At 37.8% G+C, this 24,623-nt stretch overlaps 1 long non-coding RNA gene across 1 annotated transcript; it reads right to left on the bottom strand.

The window, feature by feature from the left end:
• Positions 1-10,499: 10,499 nt before the first annotated feature.
• LOC103352046 (uncharacterized) lies at positions 10,500-11,599 on the bottom strand. The gene is made up of 2 exons (XR_519582.3): positions 11,404-11,599; positions 10,500-10,867 (listed from the first exon to the last, which is right to left on the bottom strand). It is a non-coding gene; the product is annotated as an uncharacterized lncRNA (long non-coding RNA).
• Positions 11,600-24,623: the final 13,024 nt, after the last annotated feature.

Below are 24,623 nucleotides of genomic sequence, written 5' to 3' on the forward strand. Positions count from 1 at the left end.
AGAAAGTCACTATATGCAGCCTACACATAAGGAGTAGGGAATTCCTTGAGGGTGAAGAATCTACATAAGCTATTTAGAATATGGATTCATGGATTTTTTCCCCTTGGGATATAGCTCAATACTACATTATTTTGTTGCTCAAAATATTTAAGTTTTGGCTAAAAGGGGCTCTTTCAGTTATCACCCATGTCCATTTAACACATATTCATCATTGTCCCTCCTTCCCTTCCATCCATCCATCTGTACATCTTCATTTTGAGCGATTGTTTATGGAACTACAAGATGCTCAATGCTCATCTTGAATATTTGCTGCACCAGTCCTAAAATCAGTCATTTCTCCAGGGATCTTTGATTCCTTTTATTGAAGAACGGTATTGGAATCCAAGTCTGCATGCCAGCTATATCCTTTGCCATTAGGTTTTTGCTGCCTCCAGACCCTTTCAGCTGATAGAGCAAGGATATCTATGTGTGTATACTAACATGTGTGTATGTACAGATTATATTTATAAATATTTCTATATGTACCTTGTAACACCCTGCCTCAATTTTAAAGTATAGCAACATCAAAGTGCCCTAATCTCACCCTGTTGGTTGTCACCTGAGGCCCTTGTTTAAGCTGTTACCCTGCTTTGCCTCCTTCAGGAAGATTTCCCTGTTATCTTAAGTCTGCAGCTTCTGTGATTCCATAGCATGTGTGCATTGCTTGATCACTGCACTATTGTACAATGTTGAATGACACTTTGTCTCTCTCCTCAATAGTGTGAGTTTATTGTGGGAAGGGACTAGGTCTCATCAATTATGATTCAGTCAGCACTTGCCTCAATGTATGTATGTTCATCAAATTTCACAAAGGAAAGTGAGCATACATTGCCCAATAGCAAGTGGAATTGTGCTCATGAATCAATTTATTCAGACACAGAATTGTATTTCTGTGAATTAAATGATAACTAGATTTAAATAAGTGTTGTTTTGTTAACTACTTAACTGGAATTAATTAGAGACTCAACAGCAGTGTTGTAAAATGAGTCTCATAGGAAAGGGTATCCATTGGATTGTGTTCCAATTCCCCCTGAACTCAATAGTAGGCTTCAAACATTATATTCTACTATGCCAAATCCCAGAAAGGCCTTTTCCTGAATGTCAATAATGAAAAAGAGAGATCCTATTCCTTTTTACAAACTCTGAGATTGACCTTGCAAGGGGATCCATTGCCTTTGCCTTTTTCCCCCATATTCATGACAAAAGAGCTTAGCATTCTCCTGAATTTTCAACCAGTTCTGTAAAGATGAATTCCAATTAATGGAATGATATGCTCTTCTCTGTCATCTGAATGCTGACAGACAAAATAGGAGGTGGCTACAGCCAGTCCTTTTTGGTTCTGTTCTGAGACGTATCATCAAGGTGAAGCTGGCCGTGCAATTATCTGCTTCAATGACAAATCTGGGCTGAGCTAGGTTAGGATTTTTGGTACCTGCCTGCTCTAACACAACATGGGACAGTGATCCTTTGTAAACATGCTGGCATGGATTCCACCCACCATGTTAACTTGGCATCATTATATTGTTTCAAACCAAAACATATTGCAGCTGGTTTAACTCTGATGTTTATATCTTCAGGATGACATAAAATCCTATTAATAATGAAAAATGTTTTTAAAAACTGGTTTTTGGTGACTTTTATCTCTTGCTTATTCATATAACCAATTTATAATGCAAAAGACTCCAGCCACTGGACGATAGCAATAGATTTTGTTCTAACAGTTCCCTGTATAAACCTTCCTTCATGAGAACTGGTGAACCATAGATTGCTATGTATGAATCAATAGTATCAGTGAGCAAGAATCACTTTATTCTTTTAGTAGAATCAAAAGGAATTCTCTTATGAATGATTCATAGAATTATAAGTTATATACCTTGGGGCCGACACTGTGGCACAGTGGGTAAAGCTGCTGCCTGCAGTGCCAGCATCCCATATGGACGCTGGTTCGTGTCCTGGCTGCTCCTCTTCCAATCCAGCTCTCTGCTGTGGCCTTGGAAGGCAGTGGAGGATGGCCCAAGTGTTTGGGTCCCTGCACCTGTGTGGGAAACCAGGAAGAAGCACCTGGCTCCTGGCTTCGGATTGGCGCAGCTCTGGCCATTGCGGCAATCTGGTGAGTGGACCAGGGATGGAAGACCTCTCTCTCTCTCTCTGCCTTTCCTTCTCTCTGTGTGTAATTCTGACTTTCAAGTAAATAAATAAATCTTTAAAAAAATTAAGTTATATACCATGATCAGCAAGATTTTGAGAGCACTAATGAATTGCCAATAAGTTGTGTTCAACAGCTCGGCCAAGGCAGACCTATAACAGGGGAGGCATATCCACCATAGGGATTTCACCTTCACAAAATACATTTTAACTTTTATTTGGAGTAACTCCTGCTGAGGAACACAGGTTGGTATGAGTATTGATTGTGGTTTGCAACTGACAGACTTAATTTTTTTCCTTACAGAAATACAGTAAAACCTAACTTTTATAGTCAATGCATCAAAATTTGTAAGCATTTGCAGGCCTATGACTGATTCTCATATTAAATGGTTAAGAGGAAGGTTTTTCATCCCACATGACTCCAATAGAGTCTGAATTTAACAGAAAGTAAGTAGGGGTGGTATTTGTGGTGGGGTGCATGTGATGGGCAGGAGGGAGGGGAGAGTAATAGCAGCAAAGCACAGTGTCTCAGTTCCTTCATTTGAGCTTCTCTTGTTAGTGCTGCTGACCATTCTGTCACAATACAAAGGCACTTCAAAAAGTTTGAGGAGAATGGAATTAAAAGATAAGTTTATTTTAGTGTAAATTTTTAAATACATGTGTAGTTTTTCATAAAATGCATTCCCATGAACTTTTTGAAGGCGCCTTGTATGTGGATTTCAAAATTTTGTGCACCAAAATGAATGTTTTAATTCCATATTTTATGAACATTTTGAAACACCCTTGTATGGCAAAATGGGCCCATGAAAAGATGCTCATGATCATTACACATTACAGAAATTTTAGTTAAAAGCACAGTGGTATACCATGACACATATTACAATACATGGCTGAAGTTTAAATAATTGATCATTTAACATTTTAGTGGAATGTAGAGTGACTGGGACTGTAGTACACTATTGCTGAGATGATGACTTGTTTTCCCCAGAAACATTTTATTTCCAGAATACGAACTTTATACTTTTCATAAGTACAACTTTAGGAATATAGTGATTCTTTCCACTGTACTCGCCCTCCCACCCACACTCCTACCCTTTTTCCTCCTCCTCTCCTATTCACATTGTTTATAACTTTATACATATGTAATTAACTCTATAGTAAGTAAAGAATTCAAAAACTTATATGAAAGAAAAAACTGTTCCTCAACAGTCAAAACAAGGGCTATTCAAAGTCATTGCATCTTGAAGTGTTAATTTCACTTTTATAGATTACCTTTTAGGTGCTCTATTAGTTATCACAGATCAGGGAGAACATATGGTATTTGTCCTTTGGGGACTGGCTTATTTCACGAAGTATGATGTTTTCCAGTTTCATCCATTTTGTTACAAATGACAGGATTTCATTTTTTTTTACCACTGTGTAGTATTTCAGGGTGTATACATCCCATAATTTCTTTATCCAGTCTTCAGTTGACTGGCATTTGGGTTGATTCTGTATCTTAACTATTGTGAATTGAGTTGCAATAAACACGGGGTATAGATAATTTAAATGATTGATCATTTAACATTTTAGTGGAATGTAGAGAGACTGGGACTGTCTTACACTATTGCTGAGATGATGACTTTTGAAAAACATTTGGCAGTTTCATAAAAAATCAATTATACTTCTATATGTATCCCAGCCATTCCACTCCTAATTATTTACCTAAGAGAAAAGAAAGCCTAAAGGCATAAAAAACTTTTATGTGAAGGTTTATGGAAACATTCTTTGTAGTAAATAAAAACTGGAAGCAGCTTCAATGTCTGTCAATATGAATGGATAAATACATAGTTGTGTATGGATAAAAATATTCCAAAATACTACTCAGCAAGAAAAAAGAATGAACTATTGGTATACACAACACCATGAATTATTTGCAGATTAATTATGCCAGTGAAAGAAGCTAGAAAGGAAAGAGTACTAACTCTGGGATTCCGTTTATATAAAAATCTGGAACATGTAAAGTGATAGAAAGTGGATCAGAGGTTACTTGAGGACAAGGGGAAGACATGAGTATATTTTAGGGGATTACGGTGGATGTGTTCACTATTTTACTATTATGTTCACTATTTATCAAATTTCACACTTTAAAATGTATGTTTTAGGGGACTTCAATACTCCACTCACAGAAATAGACAGATCAACCAGGCAGAAGATCAACAAGAATACATTAGATTTAAACGACACTATTGCCCAAATGGATCTAACAGATATCTACAGAACTTTTCATCCTACACATAAAGAATTTACATTCTTCTCAGCAGTACATGGAACCTTCTCTAGGATTGACCACATACTAGGCCATAAAGCAAGTCTCAGCAAGTTCAAAAGAATTAGAATCATACGATGCAGCTTCTCAGACCATAAAGGAATGAAGGTGGAAATTAGCAACTCAGGAATCCCTAGAGTGTATGCAAACACATGGAGACTGAATAACATGCTCCTAAATGAACACTGGGTCATAGAAGAAATCAAAAGAGAAATCAAAAACTTTCCGGAAGTAAATGAGGATAGCAGCACAACATACCAAAACTTATGAGATTCAGTAAAAGCAGTGTTAAGAGGAAAGTTTATATCAATAGGTGCCAACATCAAGAAATTTGAAAGGCACGAAATAAATGAACTTTCAATTCATCTCAAGGATCTAGAAAAACTGCAACAAACCAGACCCAAATCTAGAAGGAGAAGAGAAATAATTAAAAGTAGAGAAGAAATCAATAGGATTGAATCAAAAAAAATTACAAAAAATCAGCAAAAAGAGGAGCTGGTTTTTTGAAAAAATTAACAAAATTGACACCGCATTGGCCCAATTAACCAAAAAAAGAAAAGACCCAAATCAATAAAATCAGAGATGAAAAAGAAAATGTAACAACAGATACCATAGAAATAAAAAGAATCATCAGATATTCCTACAAGGACTTGTATGCCAGCAAACAGGGAAATCTATCTGAAATGGGTAGATTCCTGGACACATGCAACCTACCTAAATTGAACCAAGAAGACATAGAAAACCTAAACAGACCCATAACTGAGACAGAAATTGAAACAGTAATAAAGGAACTCCCAACAAAGAAAAGCCCAGGACCAGATGGATTCACTGCTGAATTCTACCAGACATTTAAAGAAGAACTAACTCCAAATCTTCTCATACTATTCAGAACAATCAAAAAAGAGGGAATCCTCCCAAATTCTTTCTATGAAGCCAGCATCACCTTAATCCTTAAGCCGGAAAAAGATGCAGCATTGAAAGAGAATTACAGGCCAATATCCCTGATGAACATAGACGCAAAAATCCTCAATAAAATACTCGCCAATAGAATACAACAACACATCAGAAAGATCATCCACCCAGACCAGGTGGGATTTATCCCTGGTATGCAGGGATGGTTCAATGTGCGCAAAACAATCAATGTGATACACCACATTAACAGACTGCAGAAGAAAAACCATACGATTATCTCAATAGATGCAGAGAAAGCATTCGATAAAATTCAACACCCTTTCGTGATGAAAACTCTAAGCAAACTGGGTATAGAAGGAACATTCCTCAATACAATCAGAGCAATTTATGAAAAACCCATGGCCAGCATCCTATTAAATGGGGAAAAGTTGGAAGCATCTCCACTGAGATCGGGTACCAATCAGGGATGCCCACTCTCACCACTGCTATTCAACATAGTACTGAAAGTTTTAGTCAGAGCCATTAGGCAAGAAAAAGAAATTAAAGGGATACAAATTGGGAAGGAAGAACTCAAACTATCCCTCTTTGCAGATGATATAATTCTTTATTTAGGGGATCCAAAGAACTCCACTAAGAGATTATTGGAACTCATAAAAGAGTTTGGCAAAGTAGCAGGATATAAAATCATTGCTCAAAAATCAACAGCCTTTGTATACACAGGCAATGCTACAGCTGAGAAAGAACTGCTAAGATCAATCCCATTTACAATAGCTACAAAAACCATCAAATACCTTGGAATAAACTTAATTAAGGACGTTAAAGATCTCTACGATGAGAATTACAAATCCTAAAGAAAGAAATAGAAGAGGATACCAAAAAATGGAAAAATCTTCCATGCTCATGGATTGGAAGAATCATCATCATCAAAATGTCCATTCTCCCAAAAGCAATTTATACATTCAATGAAATACCAATCAAGATACCAAAGACATTCTTCAAAGATCTATAAAAAATGATGCTGAAATTCATATGGAAACACAGGAGACCTCGAATAGCTAAAGCAATCTTGTACAACAAAAACAAAGCCGGAGGCATCACAATACCAGATTTCAGGACATACTACAGGGCAGTTGTAATCAAAACAGCATGGTACTGGTACAGAAACAGATGGATCGACCAATGGAACAGAATAGAAATACCAGAAATCAACCCAAACATCTACAGCCAACTCATATTTGATCAAGGATCTAAAACCAATTCCTGGAGCAAGGATAGTCTATTCAATTAATGGTGCTGGGAAAACTCTTTTCCAGGTGCAGAAGCATGAAGCAAGACCCCTACCTTTCACCTTATACAAAAATCCACTCAACATGGATTAAAGACCTAAATCTATGACCCAGCACCATCAAATTATTGAACAATATTGGAGAAACACTGCAAGATATCGGCAGCGGCAAAGACTTCTTGGAAAAGACCTCAGAGGCACAGGCAGCCAAAGCCAAAATTAACTTTTGGGATTGCATCAAATTGAGAAGTTTCTGTACTGCAAAAGAAACAGTCAGGAAAGTGAAGAGGCAACTGACAGAATGGGAAAAATATTTGCGAACTATGCTACAGATAAAGGATTAATTACCAGAATCTACAATGAGATTAAGAAACTCCACAGCAACAAAACAAACAACCCACTTGAGAGATGGCCCAAGGACCTCAATAGACATTTTTCAAAAGAGGAAATCCAAATGGTCAACAGGCACATGAAAAAATGTTCAAGATCACTAGCAATCAGGGAAATGCAAATCAAAACCACAGTGAGGTTTCACTTCACTCCAGTTAGAATGACTCACATACAGAAATCTACCAACAACGGATGCTGGAGAGGATGTGGGGAAAAAGGGACACTAACCCACTGTTGGTGGGAATGCAAACTGGTTAAGCCTATGGAAGTCAGTCTGGAGATTCCTCAGAAACCTGAATATAACTCTACCATACAACCCAGCCATCCCACTCCTTGGAATTTACCCAAAGGAAATTAAATTGGCAAACAAACAAGCTGTCTGCACATTAATGTTTACTGCAGCTTAATTCATAATAGCTAAGACCTGGAACCAACCCAAATGCCCATAAACAGTAGACTGGATAAAGAAATTATGGGATATGTACTCTATACAATACTATACAGCAGTCAAAAACAATGAAACCCAGTCATTTGCAACAAGATGGAGGAGTCTGGAAAAAAATCATGCTGAGTGAATTAAGCCAGTCCCAAAGGGACAAATATCATATATTCTCCCCAATCGGTGACAACTAATTGAGCACCAAAGGGGAAACCTGTTGAAGTGAAATGGACACTATGAGAAACAGTGACTTGATCAGCCCTTGTCCTGACTGTTGATGTACAATTTAATAATTTATCCCTTTTAGTATTTTTTTGTTCTAGTTAATACTATTGGTTGAACTCTGTAATTAATACACATTTATTCTTAGGTGTTCAAATTTAACTGAAAAGTGATCCCTGTTAAATTTAAGAGTGGGAATAAGAGAGGGAGGAGATGTACAATTTGGGACATGCTCAATCGGACTTGCCCCAAATGGTGGAGTTAGAAATGTGCCAGGGGATTCCAATACAATCCCATCAAGATTGCATGTACCAATGCCATCTCACTAGTCCAAGGGATCAATTTCAATTCACAATTGATCACACTGATAGGTCTAAGAGTCAAAGGGATCACACAAACAAGTCTAGTGTCTGCGAATACTAACTGATAGAATAAAAAAGGGGAGAGAACGATCCAACATGGGAAGTGGGATACACAGCAGACTCGTAGAATGGCAGATGTCCTAAACAGCACTCTGGCCTCAGAATCAGCACTTAAGGCATTCGGATCTGGCTGAAGAGCCCATGAGAGTATTTTAGGCATGGAAAGCCAAGACACTCTGGTAAAGAAAAAAAAAAAAAAACCTAAATGGAAGATCTCTGCGAGTGAGATCCCAGTGGAAAGAACGGGCTGTCAAAGAAGGAGGTACCTTTCTCTGAAGGGAGGAGAGAACTTCCACTTTGACTATGACCTTGCCTAAATAAGATTGAAGTCAGCGAACTCAAGAGGCTTCCATAGCCTTGGAAACTCATGACTAGAGCCTAGGGAGATTTCTGACGCCATAAACAAGAGTGTCAAATTGTTAGGTCAACAACAGGAGTCACTGTGTACTTACTCCTTATGTGGGATCTCTGTCCTTAATGTGTTGTCCAATGTGAATTAATGCTATAACTAGTACTGAAACAGTATTTTACACTTTGTGTTTCTGTGTGGGTGCAAACTGATGAAATCTTTTCTTAATATATACTAAATCAATCTTCTGTATATAAAGATAATTGAAAATGAATCGATGTGAATGGAATGGGAGAGGGAGCGGAAGATGGGAGGGGTGCGGGTGGGAGGGAAGTTATGGGGGGAAAAGCCATTGTAATCCATAAACTGTACTTTGGAAAATTATATTTCCTAAATAAAAGTTTAAAAAAAAGAAAAAATGTATGGTTTTTTAAAGTCAGTTTTACCTCAATAAATCTGCCTAAAACAAAAACGAAGATAAGAAAACACAAAGCCAAAATACTTGTTATATAGTTACAAGTTTTACTGAGATATACTGTGCAATGCCATTCAACTATTTAATGTACACTTAATCATTTAATATATATAACTCAATGACTTTTAGCACATACACTGAGTTGTAAGGTATATTTTAATGTCCCCACCTGAACAGAATAGCATTTTAATGATGCATATAAATTAAAACAAGTAGCTATAATTAGAGAGAAAACATAGTGTAAATAGCATTTACAGAACATTTTATATGTAATTATAGTAAAAAAAGAAAATTTAAAGCTTGTAAAAGATACAATTTCACCAACTAATCACATAGCATATGTCAGATTGTTTTATTTTGCTTCTTATAAAGTATTAAAATAATGAACAATTACAGAATATGTTTTGTTTAAAGATATTGTTAAACATTAGTAAAATATTTTGTTTTCAAATGTGATAATTTCATTATCCCTGAAGATCTTCAAATTTAACATGTTATTTCACTGATTTCAAATCAACAATAGCAAATGATCACATAGAATCACAGAGTTCAAATAACTCCAGTTCTTTGTCTGTATAATCACTGTGACATTACTATTTTATTTAGAGTCTGCTTTTTAAATATAGGACTATGTATGTTATCTGTTACCACCTGGATTGCAGTCTGGAAGTGTGCTCAAAGAAAGCTCAAGCAATTCCAAATTCTTAAGAACTTGCAAAGAGCAACCTATGTATAGAGCCAATGATTTATTATAAATGTATTCAAATTAACTTCTTTGTAGGACAAAATGGTTATTGAAACACTAAAAATCAGCTAATTTGAAGTTACATATATTCATGTATTATCAAAACTTAATGTTATTCATAGCAATCTTCAGAATTTTAGAAAAGGATGGGGGAGCATTAGAACCACTTGGTTATGGTGCTAACGAAACTTAAGACTGGCTTTAATGGGCTTTTTTTCTATGGAAATTCTCTGTAAACAATGCCTTCATCTATTGCCTTCACCCTTGGTAGGCAACTGCTCAGCCCCAAGCTTCTTAACAAGAGGGTAGCCTAATCAGTGTTGGGTATGTGGGTTCCAAGATCCACAATTTTATTCTTTGGAGGTAACTGGCAGTGACTGTTAATAGGATGAAGTTTTGTGGGTGAGGTACAACATAACCACTATGATGCAGTTGACCAGGAGACAATTTTGCTTACCCTTTGTGGAGAGTGTCAATGTTGCAAACCACACATCAAACCCACCTCCCCAACTTAAATGTTGCTCCCTATTCTCCACCCCAAACACATGTAGAAGCACCAAGGGCCCTTGTCTTTTTGCACAAGAGACAAAGTGTTGAGGAAATTTGTTTTCGTTTCTCAGTCCTCCTCCAGTCCTTATCCCCAGTGGCTGTTGCCCTGTTGGTCTGGCCTCTAATCCTGCAGGTCCCCCTACTCCCACCCCACCGACTCAAAAAGCACTTCTTTCCTCCCTTTATTCCTTCCCTCCCTGCTACAGACACACATACACATTTTCTTTCTGCAGCCACTTGACTTTATTTCAGTTGCCAACCTTCCTGTAGACTGTTGGTCTCAGATTTGGTCCCTATGTAATTGGCCATTGCTTCACCACTGTCTCGGAGGATGCTGCAACTAGTTCTCTGGCCCAGGCTTGGCATTTACGGGCTGCACAGCATGTCACATGGAACTCGTTGATTTTCCAATGGTCTGTGTTCCCGTTCTCCTGAGGTTTATTTTGTGTCTCATTCAGTTTGTGAAAACAAATGAATATTGTTGGTCTTACTGCTTGCCTTGCTTCTCTTGAAGAGGAGCGGACTGATTGGGGAGATTTTTTTCTCAACTTCCTGTGGAGGGTTTCTTTCACCTTCATGGTTTTCTTCTGTGTTTAGGAGGGCAACAGAGAAAGAAAAAGGGCATTGGTTTTAGGGAAAATAAAAGGAGCACTTCGGGGTCGGCACTGTGGCGTAGTGGGTAAAGCTGCCGCCTGCAGTGCTGACATCCCATATGGGTGCCTGTTCGAGTCCTGGCTGCTCTACTACCGATCCAGCTCTCTGCTATGGCCTGGGAAGGCCGTAGAAGATGGCCCAAGTCCTTGGGCCCCTGCACCCATGTGGGAGACCTGGAAGAAGCTCCTGGCTCCTGGCTTTGGATTGGCACAGTTCCAGCTGTTGCAGCCAATTGGGGAGTGAACCAGCAGAAGGAAGACCTCTCTCTCTGCCTCTCCTTCTCTCTCTCTGTAACTCTGACTTTCAAGTAAATAAATAAATATTTAAAAGGGAGGGGCACTTCATGAATAGGGATATGGGCTGGGGAAGGGTTTATATCAGGCAAGAATAGGCTAGGGGTCTTGGGGTATCTACGGGAACAAGAGGAGGAACATGGGTAAGGTCATCTAACCTTGCTGCTGTATCTGACCTTTTGTTGACATGTGGTCTTCCTTTGCTTCTTCCCTTTAGTCCTTGGGATTGTATTCATGATTGAGTCTTCCATAGTTGTGGTAGATTTCTGGGATGTGCAGATCTCCTTAGCTGTACTTGTTTACTCTAGGTCTATCCTGGTCTCCTGCCCTCTTTATATACCCTCCCCTGGGTGATGAGGAGCCCCACCCTTCAGCTTTGTTTGGTCAACAAGGAGCTATCCCAGCCAATGATAGCCCTGTGGTGGCTTAGACATCACAAAGCACCAATCTTGACATTCCTGTGAAGGTAGAGGGAGCCACTGGGGGGGGGGGGGGAGAGGAGGAGGGGCAGGCAAGATACTGTGATTGGAAAAGGGGCTCTTTACTGAGTACTACACAAAGATCCATTTCAAAAAGACCTGATAACCCCCCTGATTTCCCCAGATGTCCAAATCTAATATGTAACATGGTGGAGAGACGGTGTTTCCCCAGAGGCATTCTCATGGTTTCCCCCCATTCAATGGTTTGTTCTATTCTCTTCCATCCTTTACCATGATCTCTTATTTATATGTCTTTACCCGCTACACCACAGCGCCGGCCCCCATATAAATTTTAAAATCAATTTTTCCATTAATAGGACAGCATGCTTTGATTTCACTGTGATGATGTGTTGAATTTAGAAATCAATATAGAGAGAACTTAAATCTTAACAATTTGATACTTTCAGTCTGTGAACAGGTTCTGTCTCTCCAGCTTTTCAGGTCATTCATTTATCTCTTTGGTGCTTTGTAATTTTCAGTTTGTTTAAGATTTATGTTATCTCTTGCATAAGTGTTTGATAGTATTCACCAACAAAGCCATCCACTCCTGGAACTTTCTTAGTGAGGTGGTTTTACATTTTGAGTTAATTTTTGTATTTGCTGTGTTTGTTTTGTTAAGTTGATATTCAGCAGCTTTTTTTCATTTCATCTAAATTTTCAACTTTGTTCATATGGCATTGTGCATAATATTCCCTTCATTTTTTAAATATCTATAGCATGGGTAGTGATGCTCCTTCTATAATTTCTGAAATTGACAACTTATATTTTGTGTCATCTTCATTGATTAACTTTAGCTTTTATAATTCTTTGATCTTAAAAAATACTTTGGGCTCTCTTAATTCCTCTGTTTTCTTCTTTTTTTCTATTTCATTTGTTTCTGTTTCTTATCTTTATTATTTTTATATTTAGATTTAGTCTGTTCTTTAGTGTTCCCTATAATGCAATCTATTCACTTAAAACTTTATTATTTTCTAATATAAAAATAAAGCTATAAAATTCCCACTTAAGATTGCTTTATAGCTGCATCTCACAAAATTTCGTACCATATGTTTCCTTATGTGGCTTGACTTATCTTCTCATTTCACTTCTGATTTCTGTTCTAACCATGGATTTTTTTTAACTTTTATTTAATGAATATAAATTTCCAAAGTACGACTTATGGATTACAATGGCTTCCCCCCCATAACGTCCCTCCCACCCACAACCATCCCCTTTCCCATTCCCTCTCCCCTTCCATTCACATGAGGATTCATTTTCAATTCTCTTTATATACAGAAGATCAGTTTAGCATACATTAAGTAAAGATTTCAACAGTTTGCTCTCACACAGAAACATAAAGTGAAAAATAATAGATGATTTTTTAAATGATGATGAAATCAGAGCAGACCTATTGTCATGTTTAATCCCAGTGAGAGTCAAGTTGGGAATTGCTAATTTCTTCTTTTTTTTTTTTTAACAGAAGATCAGTTTAGTATACATTAAGTAAAGATTTCAACAGTTTGCACCCCCATAGAAACACAAAGTGAAATATACTGTTTGAGTACTCGTTATAGCATTAAGCCTCAGTGTACAGCACATTAAGGACAGATATCCTACATGAGGAGTAAGTAAGTGCACAGTGACTCCTGTTGTTGACTTTACCAATTGACACTCCTGTTTATGGCATCAGCAATCTCCCTATGCACCAGTCATGAGTTTCCAAGGCTATGGAAGCCCCTTGAGTTCTCCGCCTCTTATCTTGTTTAGACAAGGTCATAGTCAAAGTGGAGGTTCTCTCCTCCCTTCAGAGAAAGGTACCTCCTTCTTTGAAGACCTGTTCTTTCCACTGAGATGGATTTTTAAAAAGTATACTCTTAGGGTCGGCGCCACGGCTCACTTGGCTAATCCTCCACCTGCGGCGCTGGCACCCGGGGTTCTAGTCCTGCTTGGGGCACCAGGTACTAGTCCCGGTTGCTCCTCTTCCAGTCCAGCTCTCTGCTGTGGCCCAGGAGGGCAGAGGAGGGTGGCCTAAGTGCTTGGGTCCCTGTACCCGCATGGGAGACCAGGAGGAAGCACCTGGCTCCTGGCTTCGGATCGGCGCAGCACCGGCAGTGGCGGCCATTTGGGGAGTGAACCAATGGAAGAAAGACCTTTCTCTCTGTCTCTCTCTCACTGTCTAACTCTGCCTGGCAAAAAATAAAAAATAAATTTAAAAAAGTATACTCTTAGTTTCTATATATTATGGGATCTTCTGGGTATGTTTTTGTTATTAAATCCTTTAAAATTCCTTTTGCTCAGAACGCATATTTTATTATTTAAATATTTTTAAACATATTGAAACTCAGTTTTTGACCCAGAATTTGATCTACTTCAGTATAGTACAAAATCGGTTGATAGTTGTCTTCACATATTATTATACATCCTAACTGATTTTTTTGACTATTTGGTTTACCAGTTATCAATAGATGAGAATTTAAATCTCCTGATATAATTATTAATTTTCTATCTGTTTTGTAAAATATTGCTTCGTGTATTTTGAAGTTGTTATTTACATACTCACTTAGGATTCTTTTTTCTATTTTTGATGCATTAACCCGTTATTACTGTCAAATGATCCATTTTATCTCTGGTAATTCTCCTTGTTTTGAAGTCTAATTTGTCTGATGTTAATGTAGCCACACAGCTTTCTTATGAAAGCTGTTTGCATTGTAGATCTAGTTTTATCCTTTTACTTCAACCTGTGTTTCTATAGGTCAAGTGTATTTCTTGATAATAGCAAAGAATCAACCTCTGTCTTTTGTTGGAGTGTCTAATTCATTAATATTTAATAGAATTACTTATATGGCTGTATTTATATCTACCTTCTTTGTATTTGTTTTCTATTTATCCCCTTTATTATTTGTTACATTGTTCCTTTTAAAAGTTATTTATTTATTTATTTATTTATTTATTCAAAAGGTATAATTACAGAGAAAGTGAGAGAAACAGAGAGCAAGATATCTTCCATCCACTAGTTCACTCCCAATGGCTGCAATGGCTGCAGCTGGGCCAGGTCAAAGCCAGGAACCAGAAGCTTCTGCTGGTTCTCCCACCTGGGTGGCAAGGGTCCAAATACTTGGGACATTTTCTGCTGTTTCTCCCAGACCATTATAATGGAGCTGTATCAGAAATAAAGCAACCAGGATTCGAGCTGGCTCCCATATGAGATGCTGGCATCGCAGGCAGCAGCTTTTTCTTTTTAAGGTTTATTTATTTATTTGAAAGTCAGAGTTACACAGAGAGGAGAGGCAGAGAGAGAGAAAGAGAGGTCTTCCATCTGCTGGTTCACTCCCCAAATGGCCCCAACCACCAGAGATGTGCTAATCCGAAGCCAGTAACCAGGAGCTTCTTCTGGGTCTCCCACGTGGGTGCAGGCCATAGCCGAGAGCTGGATCAGAAGTGGAGCAGCCGGGACTCAAACTGGTGCCCATTTTGGATGCCGGCACTGAAGGTGGTGGCTTTACCCACTACACCACAGCGCCAGCTCCCAGGCAGCAGCTTTAACCAGCTATGCCACAATGCTGGCTCACATTGGTCCTTTTTACTGTCATCTTTTGCATTAATTGAATAATTTTGTATCTCATTCTATTTCATTTATTGAATTTTCAACAGTAGCTTTTATAATGCTATTTTTTCTTTTCATTTTTGTTAACCTATAAACCATTTGTTTATTTATTTATTTATTTATTTGAAAGGTAGCGCTATAGAGAGGCAGAGGCAGAGAGAAAAAGGTCTTCAATCCACTGGTTCACTCCCCAGATGACCGCAATAGCCAGAGCTGCACCGATCTGAAACCAGGAGCCAGGAACTTCTTCCAGGTCTTCCACACAGGTGCAGGGGCCCTAGGACTTGGGCCATTTTCTACTGCTTTTCCCAGGCCATAGCAGAGAGCTGAATTGGAAGTGGAGCAGTGAGGATTCGAACCAGTGCACTTATGGGATCCTGGCACTGCAAGCAGCAGCTTTACCCACTACACCACAGTTCCAGGCCCTAGAAACCTTTTATTCAAGGTAGACAAACTTCATGCATTTCATATAGGCAAATTTAGGAACATAGTGATTCTTCCCACTACATCCTCACTCCCATCTGTTCTCCCACCCTTCTTTCTCCTCCCTCTCCTATTCCCATTCTTATTTTTTAAAAACATATATCTTCAATTAACTTTATACACATAAAATTAACCCTACATTAAGTAAAGCATTCAACAATAGTATGAAAAAAAATTGTTCCTCAATAGTCAAGACCAGAACTGTTGAAAACCATCACATCTCAAAGTGCCAATTTCAGTTCTATAGATTACTTTTTGTATACTCTATTAGTTACTGCAGATTAGAGAGAACATATGGTATTTGCCTTTTGGGGACTGGCTTTTTAACTACCAACTATGATTTCTAGTTGCATCCATTTTGTTGCAAACAACAGAATTTCATTTATTTTTACTGCTGTGTAGTATTTCATGGTGTACATCTACCATAATTTCTTTATACAGTCTTCAGTTGACGGACATCTGGGTTGATTCTATATCTTAAATATTGTGGGTTGAGCTGCAATAAACATGGGGGTACAGATAACTCTTTCATATGCTGATGTCTTTTGGATTGGTTACATTCCCAGGAGTGGGATGGCTGGATCATATAGTAGGTACATATTCAGATTTCTGTGGTATCGCCATATTGTCTTTCACAGTGGCTGTACCAGTTTTCATTCCCACCAACAGTTTATTAGGGTACCATTTCCCCCACATCCTTTCCAGCATTTGTCATTTGTTAATTTCTGTATGAAATCTGTTCTAACAGGGGTGAGGTGAAACCTCATTGCGGTTTTGATTTGCATTTCTCTGATGGGTAGTGATCCTGAGCATTTTTGAAGTGTCTATTGGCCATTTGAATTGCCTCTCTTGAAAAATGCCTGGTCAAGTCCTTTGCCCATTTCTTAGCTGGATTGCTTGATTTGTTGTTATTGAGTTTCTTGAGCTCTTTATAGATTCTTAATATTAATCCTTTATCAGTTGCATAATTTGCAAATATTTTCTCCCATTCTGTCATTTGCCTCTTCACTTTGCTGATTATTTCTTTTGCAGTTTAGAAGCTTCTCAATTTAGTGTAATCCTATTTGTCAATTTTGGTTTTGATTGCCTGTGCTTCTGGAGTCTTTTCCAAGATGTTTTAGTCTATGCCAATGTCTTCCAGGGTTTCCCCAATGTTCTCTAGTAATTCAATGGTATCAGGTCATAGATTTAGGTCTCTGACCCATTTTGAGTGGATTTTTGTGTAAGGTGTGAGGTTGAGGTCTTGTTTCATACTCCTTCATGTGGCGATCCAGTTTTCCCTGCACCATTTGTTGACAAGACTGTCCTTGCTCTAGGGATTGGTTTTAGCTCCTTTGTCAAAGATAAGTTGGTTGTAAATATGTGGATTGATTTCTGGACTTTCAATTCTATTCCATTGGTCTACCCATCTTTTTTTATTTTTTTTTTTGCAATACCAAGCTGTTTTGATTATAACTGCCCTATAGTATGTCTTGAAATCTGATATTTCTGATGGGAAGTTAGTTGTGAGTCCAATTGTGTGATCTGATGGTTCTCTTGTGCACATTTTAGACTCTTTATCATTTACTGTGAAAGTTTGACTACAACGTGTCATGATGAAGATCTTTTCTGCATGTCTTTTAGGAGTTCTATGTGCTTCCTGTACTTGGACATCCTTTTCTCCCAATTGGGGAAGTTTTCTGTAATTATTTAATTAAATAGGCCTTCTAATCAATTATCTCTTTCCATGCCTTTAGGAATTCCTAAGACCTGTATGTTGGGTCATTTGATAGTATCCCGTAAATCTCCAACACTTTTTAACTTCTCTATTTTCTTCTTCTTTTTTTGGTCTGACTGTAAAATTTCCAGAGATTTGTCTTCTAACTCGGATATTCTTTCTTCTGCCTCACCAATTCTATTGTTAAGGCTTTCCACCACATTTTTTATTTGATCTATGGAATTCTTCATTTCTAATATTTCATTTTGATTTATCTTTAAAATCTCAATTTCATGGGAAAAATTTTCATTCATGTCCTATATGAGTTTCTTTGTTTTAAATATGTATTTACTTACTTTGAAAGTCAGAGTTGCTCAGAGAGAGAATGGGAGGCAGATAAAAGGAGAGAGAGAGAGAGAGAGAGAGAAAGAGAGAGAGAGAGAGAGAGTTCTTCTATCTGCTGGTTCACTCCCCAGTTGGCCACAATGGCTGTAGCTGTGCCTATCCAAAGCCAGGATCCAGGAGCTTCCCCGTGTCTCCCACATGGGTGCAGGGGCCCAAGGATTTGGGCCCTCTTCTACTGCTTTCCCAGGCCATAGCAGAGAGCTGGATCAGAAGTGGAGCAGCTGGGTCTCAAACCGGCACCCATACGGGATGCCAGCACTGCAGGCAGCAGCTTTACCTGCTACACCACAGCGCTGACCCCTGTGGGTTTCTTTAATTCATGGATTTGCCTCCGAGTAATCCTATGATTAACCTTTTGAATTCTGTTTCCGGCATTTCATCAATCTCTTCATCTTCACATTCTAATATTAAAGTGTTGTGTTTCTTTGGGGGCATCATGTTGTCTTCCTTATTCTTCTTGCATTTCTGCATTTATTTTTAGATATTTATGGTGATACTTGTTGGTTTTTTCCTCTGATTGCTTTTATCTTTGGTCTATGCCTCTGTGGCCTAGTGGAGTGTCTAGTCTTTCAGGGAATACCCAGAGGCATGTGCTGGTTGTGGCCAGCGAGCTCTGTTCAATGCTCCATGCAGGGTGAGGATAGTATCCAGGGTGACACCCAAGTTTGGTGTGGTAGATTTTTTTTTTAATCAGAGGAGAGAACTTAATCAGCTCTGTTGGTATAGTCACACCCTCACTTCCTCTCTTCCAAAGTGGTCAATGTCCAAATGCTAGTCCAAAGTGGGTGCACTACTCTTCCTCAGTGCAACAAGAACCACACGAAGGATCCATACAGTCCTCAGTGTGAGCACAGTTACCACTACAATGACCCACCCCAAGCAATCAGGGAGCCCTGAGCATGTAGAGTTGCCCATAGTGACTGCCCAGAAACTCAGTCACACCCTGAGGACACCATTTTCAGGGGATGGAGAGAAACATGCCCCTTTTTTTCCTCCAGATTTGCAGGTACCCTGTCCCCTACAGGGCTCTAGGCCAGGCTCACGCCCCACTCTCCCTGCAGCTATATCGCCAGTGGCTTGGACTGCTGCAGTCTGGTCTCACCTCACTCTCCAAAGCTGGCACTGAGTTTTTTGGCTGCTGGGGTCCGTTGTGTCCATGCTCGTGCTGCGTCCACACCCTCCACATATATCCGCAGTGTCCCTCTTCCTTCCATGGCATTTCCACTGCAGTTTTCTCCCTAACCTTTCCCTGAGATTGCACTCTATTTTTTTTAACTATCTTCCCCTAACCTAGAGCAGTAAGCCCCCTCCCTATTCTACCATCTGTATTGCATTTCTCTTTTATAATATTATTACTTTTTTAGTTGTAAGTATTATAATATACGTCCTCAGCTTATTGTATTCCTCAAAGAAATAATAATATGCTGCATAATGTTTATAATATTGAAATTATCATTAGTGCTATTGTTGTTATATATTTTGCTTTTATTTAAGAAAAAAACCTTGGGGCCGGCTCTATGGTGTAGCAGGTTAAAGCCCTGGCCTGAAGCGCTGGCATCCCATATGGGAGCTGGTTCTAGTCCCGGCTGCTCCTCTTCCAATCCAGCTCTCTGCTATGGCCTGGGATAGCAGTAGAAGATGGCCCAAGTTCTTGGGCCCCTGAACCCACGTAGGAGACTGGGAAGAAGCTCCTGGCTCCTGGCTTCTGGCTTTGGATCGGCTCAGCTCCGGCAGTTGCGGCCATCTGGGGATAGAACCAGCAGGTAGAAGACCTCTCTGTTTCTACCTCTCTCTGTAACTCTTTCAAATAAATAAAATAATTCTTTAAAAAAAAACTCAAAATACACCATTATCATATTCTGCTTCCAATGTTTAATTGCCTTTAAAATTCTTAATGAAAAAAATCGTTTTATATTTACTATCTACTTTGCATTTCTAGCAGTCTTAATTTCTTAGAAGAAAACCCTTCTGTAACATTTTCGTAGGGTAGCTGTGCTAGGAACACATTTTTTTTCAGCTTTTGTTTTTTCTGAAAATGTTTTTATTTTGCTTTACATTTGCAAGATATTTAATTTCATGACTTCCATGACATTATTCTTTGAAGTTAGAAATTTTGTATTTTTTTTGTAATGTTTCATTTTTCTCTACTGCTTTTAAAGATGTTTTTCACCTTTGTTTGAATCAATTTCTTTTCTTTTTTAATATTTTATTTTATTTATTTGAGAGGTAGAGTTACAGACAGTGAGATGGAAAGACAAAGAGAAAGGTCTTCCATCTACTTGTTCACTCCCCCAAATGGCGGCAACGGCTGGAGCTGCGCCGATCGGAAGCTAGGATCCAGGAGCTTCTTCCAGGTTTCCCACGCAGGTGCAGGGGTCCAAGGACTTGGGCCATCTTCTACTGCTTTCCCAAGCCTCAGCAGAGAGCTGAATTGGAAGAGGAGCAGCCGGGACTAGAACTAGCACCCATATGGGATGCTGGCCCCGCAGGTGGAGGATTAACCTCTTGCACCACGGCACCAGCCCTTGAATCAATTTATTTTCATGGTGTGTTTTCTTTTGGCAGTTCTCTAAGATTACTGGATTTGTGGCCTGCAATTTGTGATCAATTTTTTTTTTCTGAATCATGTTCTGTCTTCTTTTTTTCTGAGGTTAAAATTGAATTTCTCTTAGAGTTCTTAATTTTACTTCACAGTTAATTGAACCTCTTAATTTTTTTCAATCTTTGTTTCTCTGTTTTACCTAGGATGATTTTTATTGACTGTATTCAAGTTCATTGATCCTTATTTGTATTGTTTTTCAATCTGCTGTCAATCTCATGCAATAAATTTTTGAATCAGATGTTGTATTTTTCAGTTCCTATTTGGTTATTTTTATAGTCCCTGAATCTCCTGAATGTCTCAATCTTTTCAAAATTTATATATATGTGTATATATATATATATATATATATCTCTTCCTACATACATTTTTAAAAATTGAGGTAAGACTCACAAAACTTAGAATTACCCATTTTAAAGTATACAATTCAGTGGTGTTTAGTACATTCACAATACTTTACAAATAACACCTCTGTATATATCCAGAATATTTTCATCACTTCAAATAGAATCCCCATACATGGTCATTTCCTATTCCTTCCTCCTTCCAGCAACTAGAATCCACTAATCCACTTTGTATCTTTATTGATTGGCTTATTATAGATATTTCATATGAATGAAAGCATATGATATGTGATGTTTTGTGTCTCACTTTTTTCACTTAATAAAATGTTTTCAAGGCTCTTCCATGTTATAGGATGTGTCAGTACTGTATTCCATTCTCTTTTTGACTCTGTAATATTTTGTTATATTAATACAAGCAGTCTTAAAACAATTCGTGGAAAATTTTTGTTATGAAAAAGCCATGCACAGCTTTCAAAAATTTTTGCACCAAAATGACTTCTTTTAATTCTGTTTTTCTATGGACTTCTTGAAGGATCCTGGCATACCTCATGTCATTTACCCATTCATCAGTTGATGGAAATTGGGGTGTTGCTAGCATCTGATTACTTTATATAGTGCTTCTATGAATACTTGTATGCAGGTTTTTGTTTACATATTTGCTTTAAGTTCTTTTTTTGTATATAAGAATGGAATTAACTGGGTCACCTGGTAACTATATGTTTAAATTTTTAAGAACCACCAAACTGTTTTCCATAACATTTTACATTCCCACTAGCAATGTGTGAAGGTTCCAACTTTTCTGTATCCTGTCAACACTTATTATGGTCTGCATTTTTTATTAAAGATATCCTAATAGATGTGAAGTGGTATCCTGTTGTGTTTGTGATTTGCAATTCTCCAATGACTAATGATATTGACCATCTCACACGTTTGTTTGCTGCTTGCATATCTCTTTTTGAAAAATGTCTGAGTCCTCTGTTGTTAATTGGATTGTTATGTCTTTTCATTGTTAGATTGTTAATATTCTTTATATATTCTGGTTACTAGAATCTTATCAGCTGTATGATTTGCAAATATGTTCTCTCAATCTGTAGTTCATCTTTTCACTTTGTTGATAGTGTCCTTTAATGCACAAAAGATTTAACTTTGATACATTCTAATTTATCATTTTTCCTTTTGTTGCTATGATTTGGATATCATGTATAAACATCCATGCCAAATTCAATGTCATGAGCATTTACTCGTATGTTTTCTTCTTACATTCTATGTTTTTATATTTAAGTTATTGATCCACTTATGAGTTAGCTTTCTTTGTATGAGGTGAAGCAGGCTTTCAGCTGTGGCATTTGTTTATTACTTCAAAGTAAATTTCCAGCTTGTTGTGTTTTTCTGGGGCAAACAAAAAGAATTTTGAGAACTTACATAAGCTCTGTCTTTTGCTGCTTAGTGACTACTATGAATCTATCTCAGCCCTGCTGAGGGAAAAAAAAGGAGCTCTCAAGCCCCTTAGCTTTACATTTGACATCCTCTACCATCTGACAGCAACCTGCCTTTTTATGTACATTGCCTGCCATTTCTCTGATTAAATTCACCAATCCAGGCAAAAGTGCCTGCTCACTATCCATTCTTACCTCAACCTGAGCACTCCATTAGTTCGTTCTTTAGTAAGTTTCTAGAAATGGGCCATGTTGTGTCTTATTCACCACTGTTTCTCCAGCTTCTGGCATGAAGCCTGGCACATATAGCAAAGTCACTGTTTGTACATGGAACAGGTCCTAAAGTCAGCATTTATATTGAAAATCATATGGTCAAATGCCCTATTGGAGAATGCCATCCTTTTCTCAGAAAATCCAGTGATGCCAGCTTTTTCTCCACTGAGGGAACAGGTGACTGGGTTTTTGTTTGGTCCTCAGATTAAATAATTGCCTTGCATTTGTAGTTGGCCACACTACCTGAAAAGTATATGTCTTTAAACAAAGAACAATACTTTGCAAAGTAAGGTGTTAACACTAAGAGACAGAAGAACAGATTCATGCCTCTCATCTCACACTCGATCCAGTGTATACATCATTTAGTCTGGTTGGAGGATTTGCTCATATTATTTAAACAATTTTCTACTACTGTGTATAGCTGAATTCATGTAAGTGAAATATGCCTGTGAATGCCAATGTCATAGACACTCAAAAGTTTCTTTGCATGGATGACTTAATTAATGAGTGCTGTTCTCTCTACTTGAATCTTCTTTTTGTCCCTGCCTTTCAAAAGCCTATACATTTTTACAGCCGAGCTGATGACCCACTTATCCCCCCAGCAGGCTAATTATCGCATTTATTATGTGTCTACTATGCAGCAGACAATGCAAAACACCTTGAATGCTTTGCCATCCTTTAATCCTCACAGCAACCCTATGAGATAGGAATAATACATGTTTTTTCCCATTGTAAGGATGAGAACACTGAGATTGGAGAAGTTAACTGTTTTGCCCAAAGCAAGTGTCATCTACCTTGTCCACTGCTAACTCCCCAGTGCAAACAATAGTATCTAATATATAATAAATACATGCTCAACAAAATATCTGTTTACAATATAGAAAGTCTGGCCTATTCTAAGCCTATTCACTTAGTCTATTTGCCAAGCTTCTAGACTTGTTTCAGTTCATAGCCGCAACAATGCTTTTTTACAGTGTCATTCATGTATTGGCTCCAGCCAATAACATATTGTAGATTTTTTAAAAATTAAAATTTGTCTCATTATAACTGTAGGGTGTCCATAGATAATGTACTATATATTTCTCTATAAAAATAGAAGATAGGATTTTGAATTTTTTTACCTCAAATGTGCATTAATTGTGACAAATATACTAATATGTGTTGTTAATGATGGGGAAGTAGAATATGGGTTGTATGGGAACTCTTTATGTTACTACTTCACAATTTTTGTTTTGTAAATTTACAACTATTCTGAAAAGGTCAAAAAAGAGAAATGTCAAATGTTTGAGGAGATAGACATATTTAATTGGACACTGCACAATGGATACATGTATCAAAACATTATATGATACCCTATAACTTGCACGCTTTTTATGTGTCCCATAAATTTTTTTAGACTATAGGAATCTTAATTTTTTTTTTCAAAACACATATGTTCCTGATGAGTCTGAAATGCTTCTCCACTCCTGTCCCTCTTTCCCTCCCTCTTCTTCATAGCTCCCATAAGGTTTAGGGTGTCTACCAAGCATATGACACTTAAGATGCTGTTTTTTGTTACAGGTGCTTGTGTACACATCTATCCTATTTTCTGACAGCTAGATGATGACTTACCAATGTCATTATCTGAAGATTAATTAATGGACTCTAGTATTTATTTTTAAAATTTATTGATTACTTGATTGATTTTAAATTCACAGATAAAAATTTTATGTATTCATTGTGTGCAACATGCTGTTTTGAGATATGTATATATTGTGGAATGGCTAACATATAAAATGTCTCATATACTTATTTTGGTAGTAAGAACTCAAAATCTACTTTCTTAGCATAATACTTTATTACTATAGTCATATTATCATAAAATCAATCTCTTGGGCTTATTCCTCCTATCTAACTAAAATATTTTTATTTGGACTTTAGTCTTAACAATATAAATGTCTAGAGCTAGTTGCCCTTCTTCTGACATGGTCCATATCTTGACAATGTGGACCACTGTCAATGTCTAAGTCTTACAGATGTCCTGGATTCCCTCACATTGGTTGCCAATGCTGATGGGAACTAGTCAAAGGGTAGCCTTGCCTAAGTCTGTCTAATTGGC

The sequence above is a fragment of the Oryctolagus cuniculus genome, chromosome X (assembly GCF_964237555.1).
Source record: "Oryctolagus cuniculus chromosome X, mOryCun1.1, whole genome shotgun sequence".
Lineage (NCBI taxonomy): Eukaryota > Metazoa > Chordata > Mammalia > Lagomorpha > Leporidae > Oryctolagus > Oryctolagus cuniculus.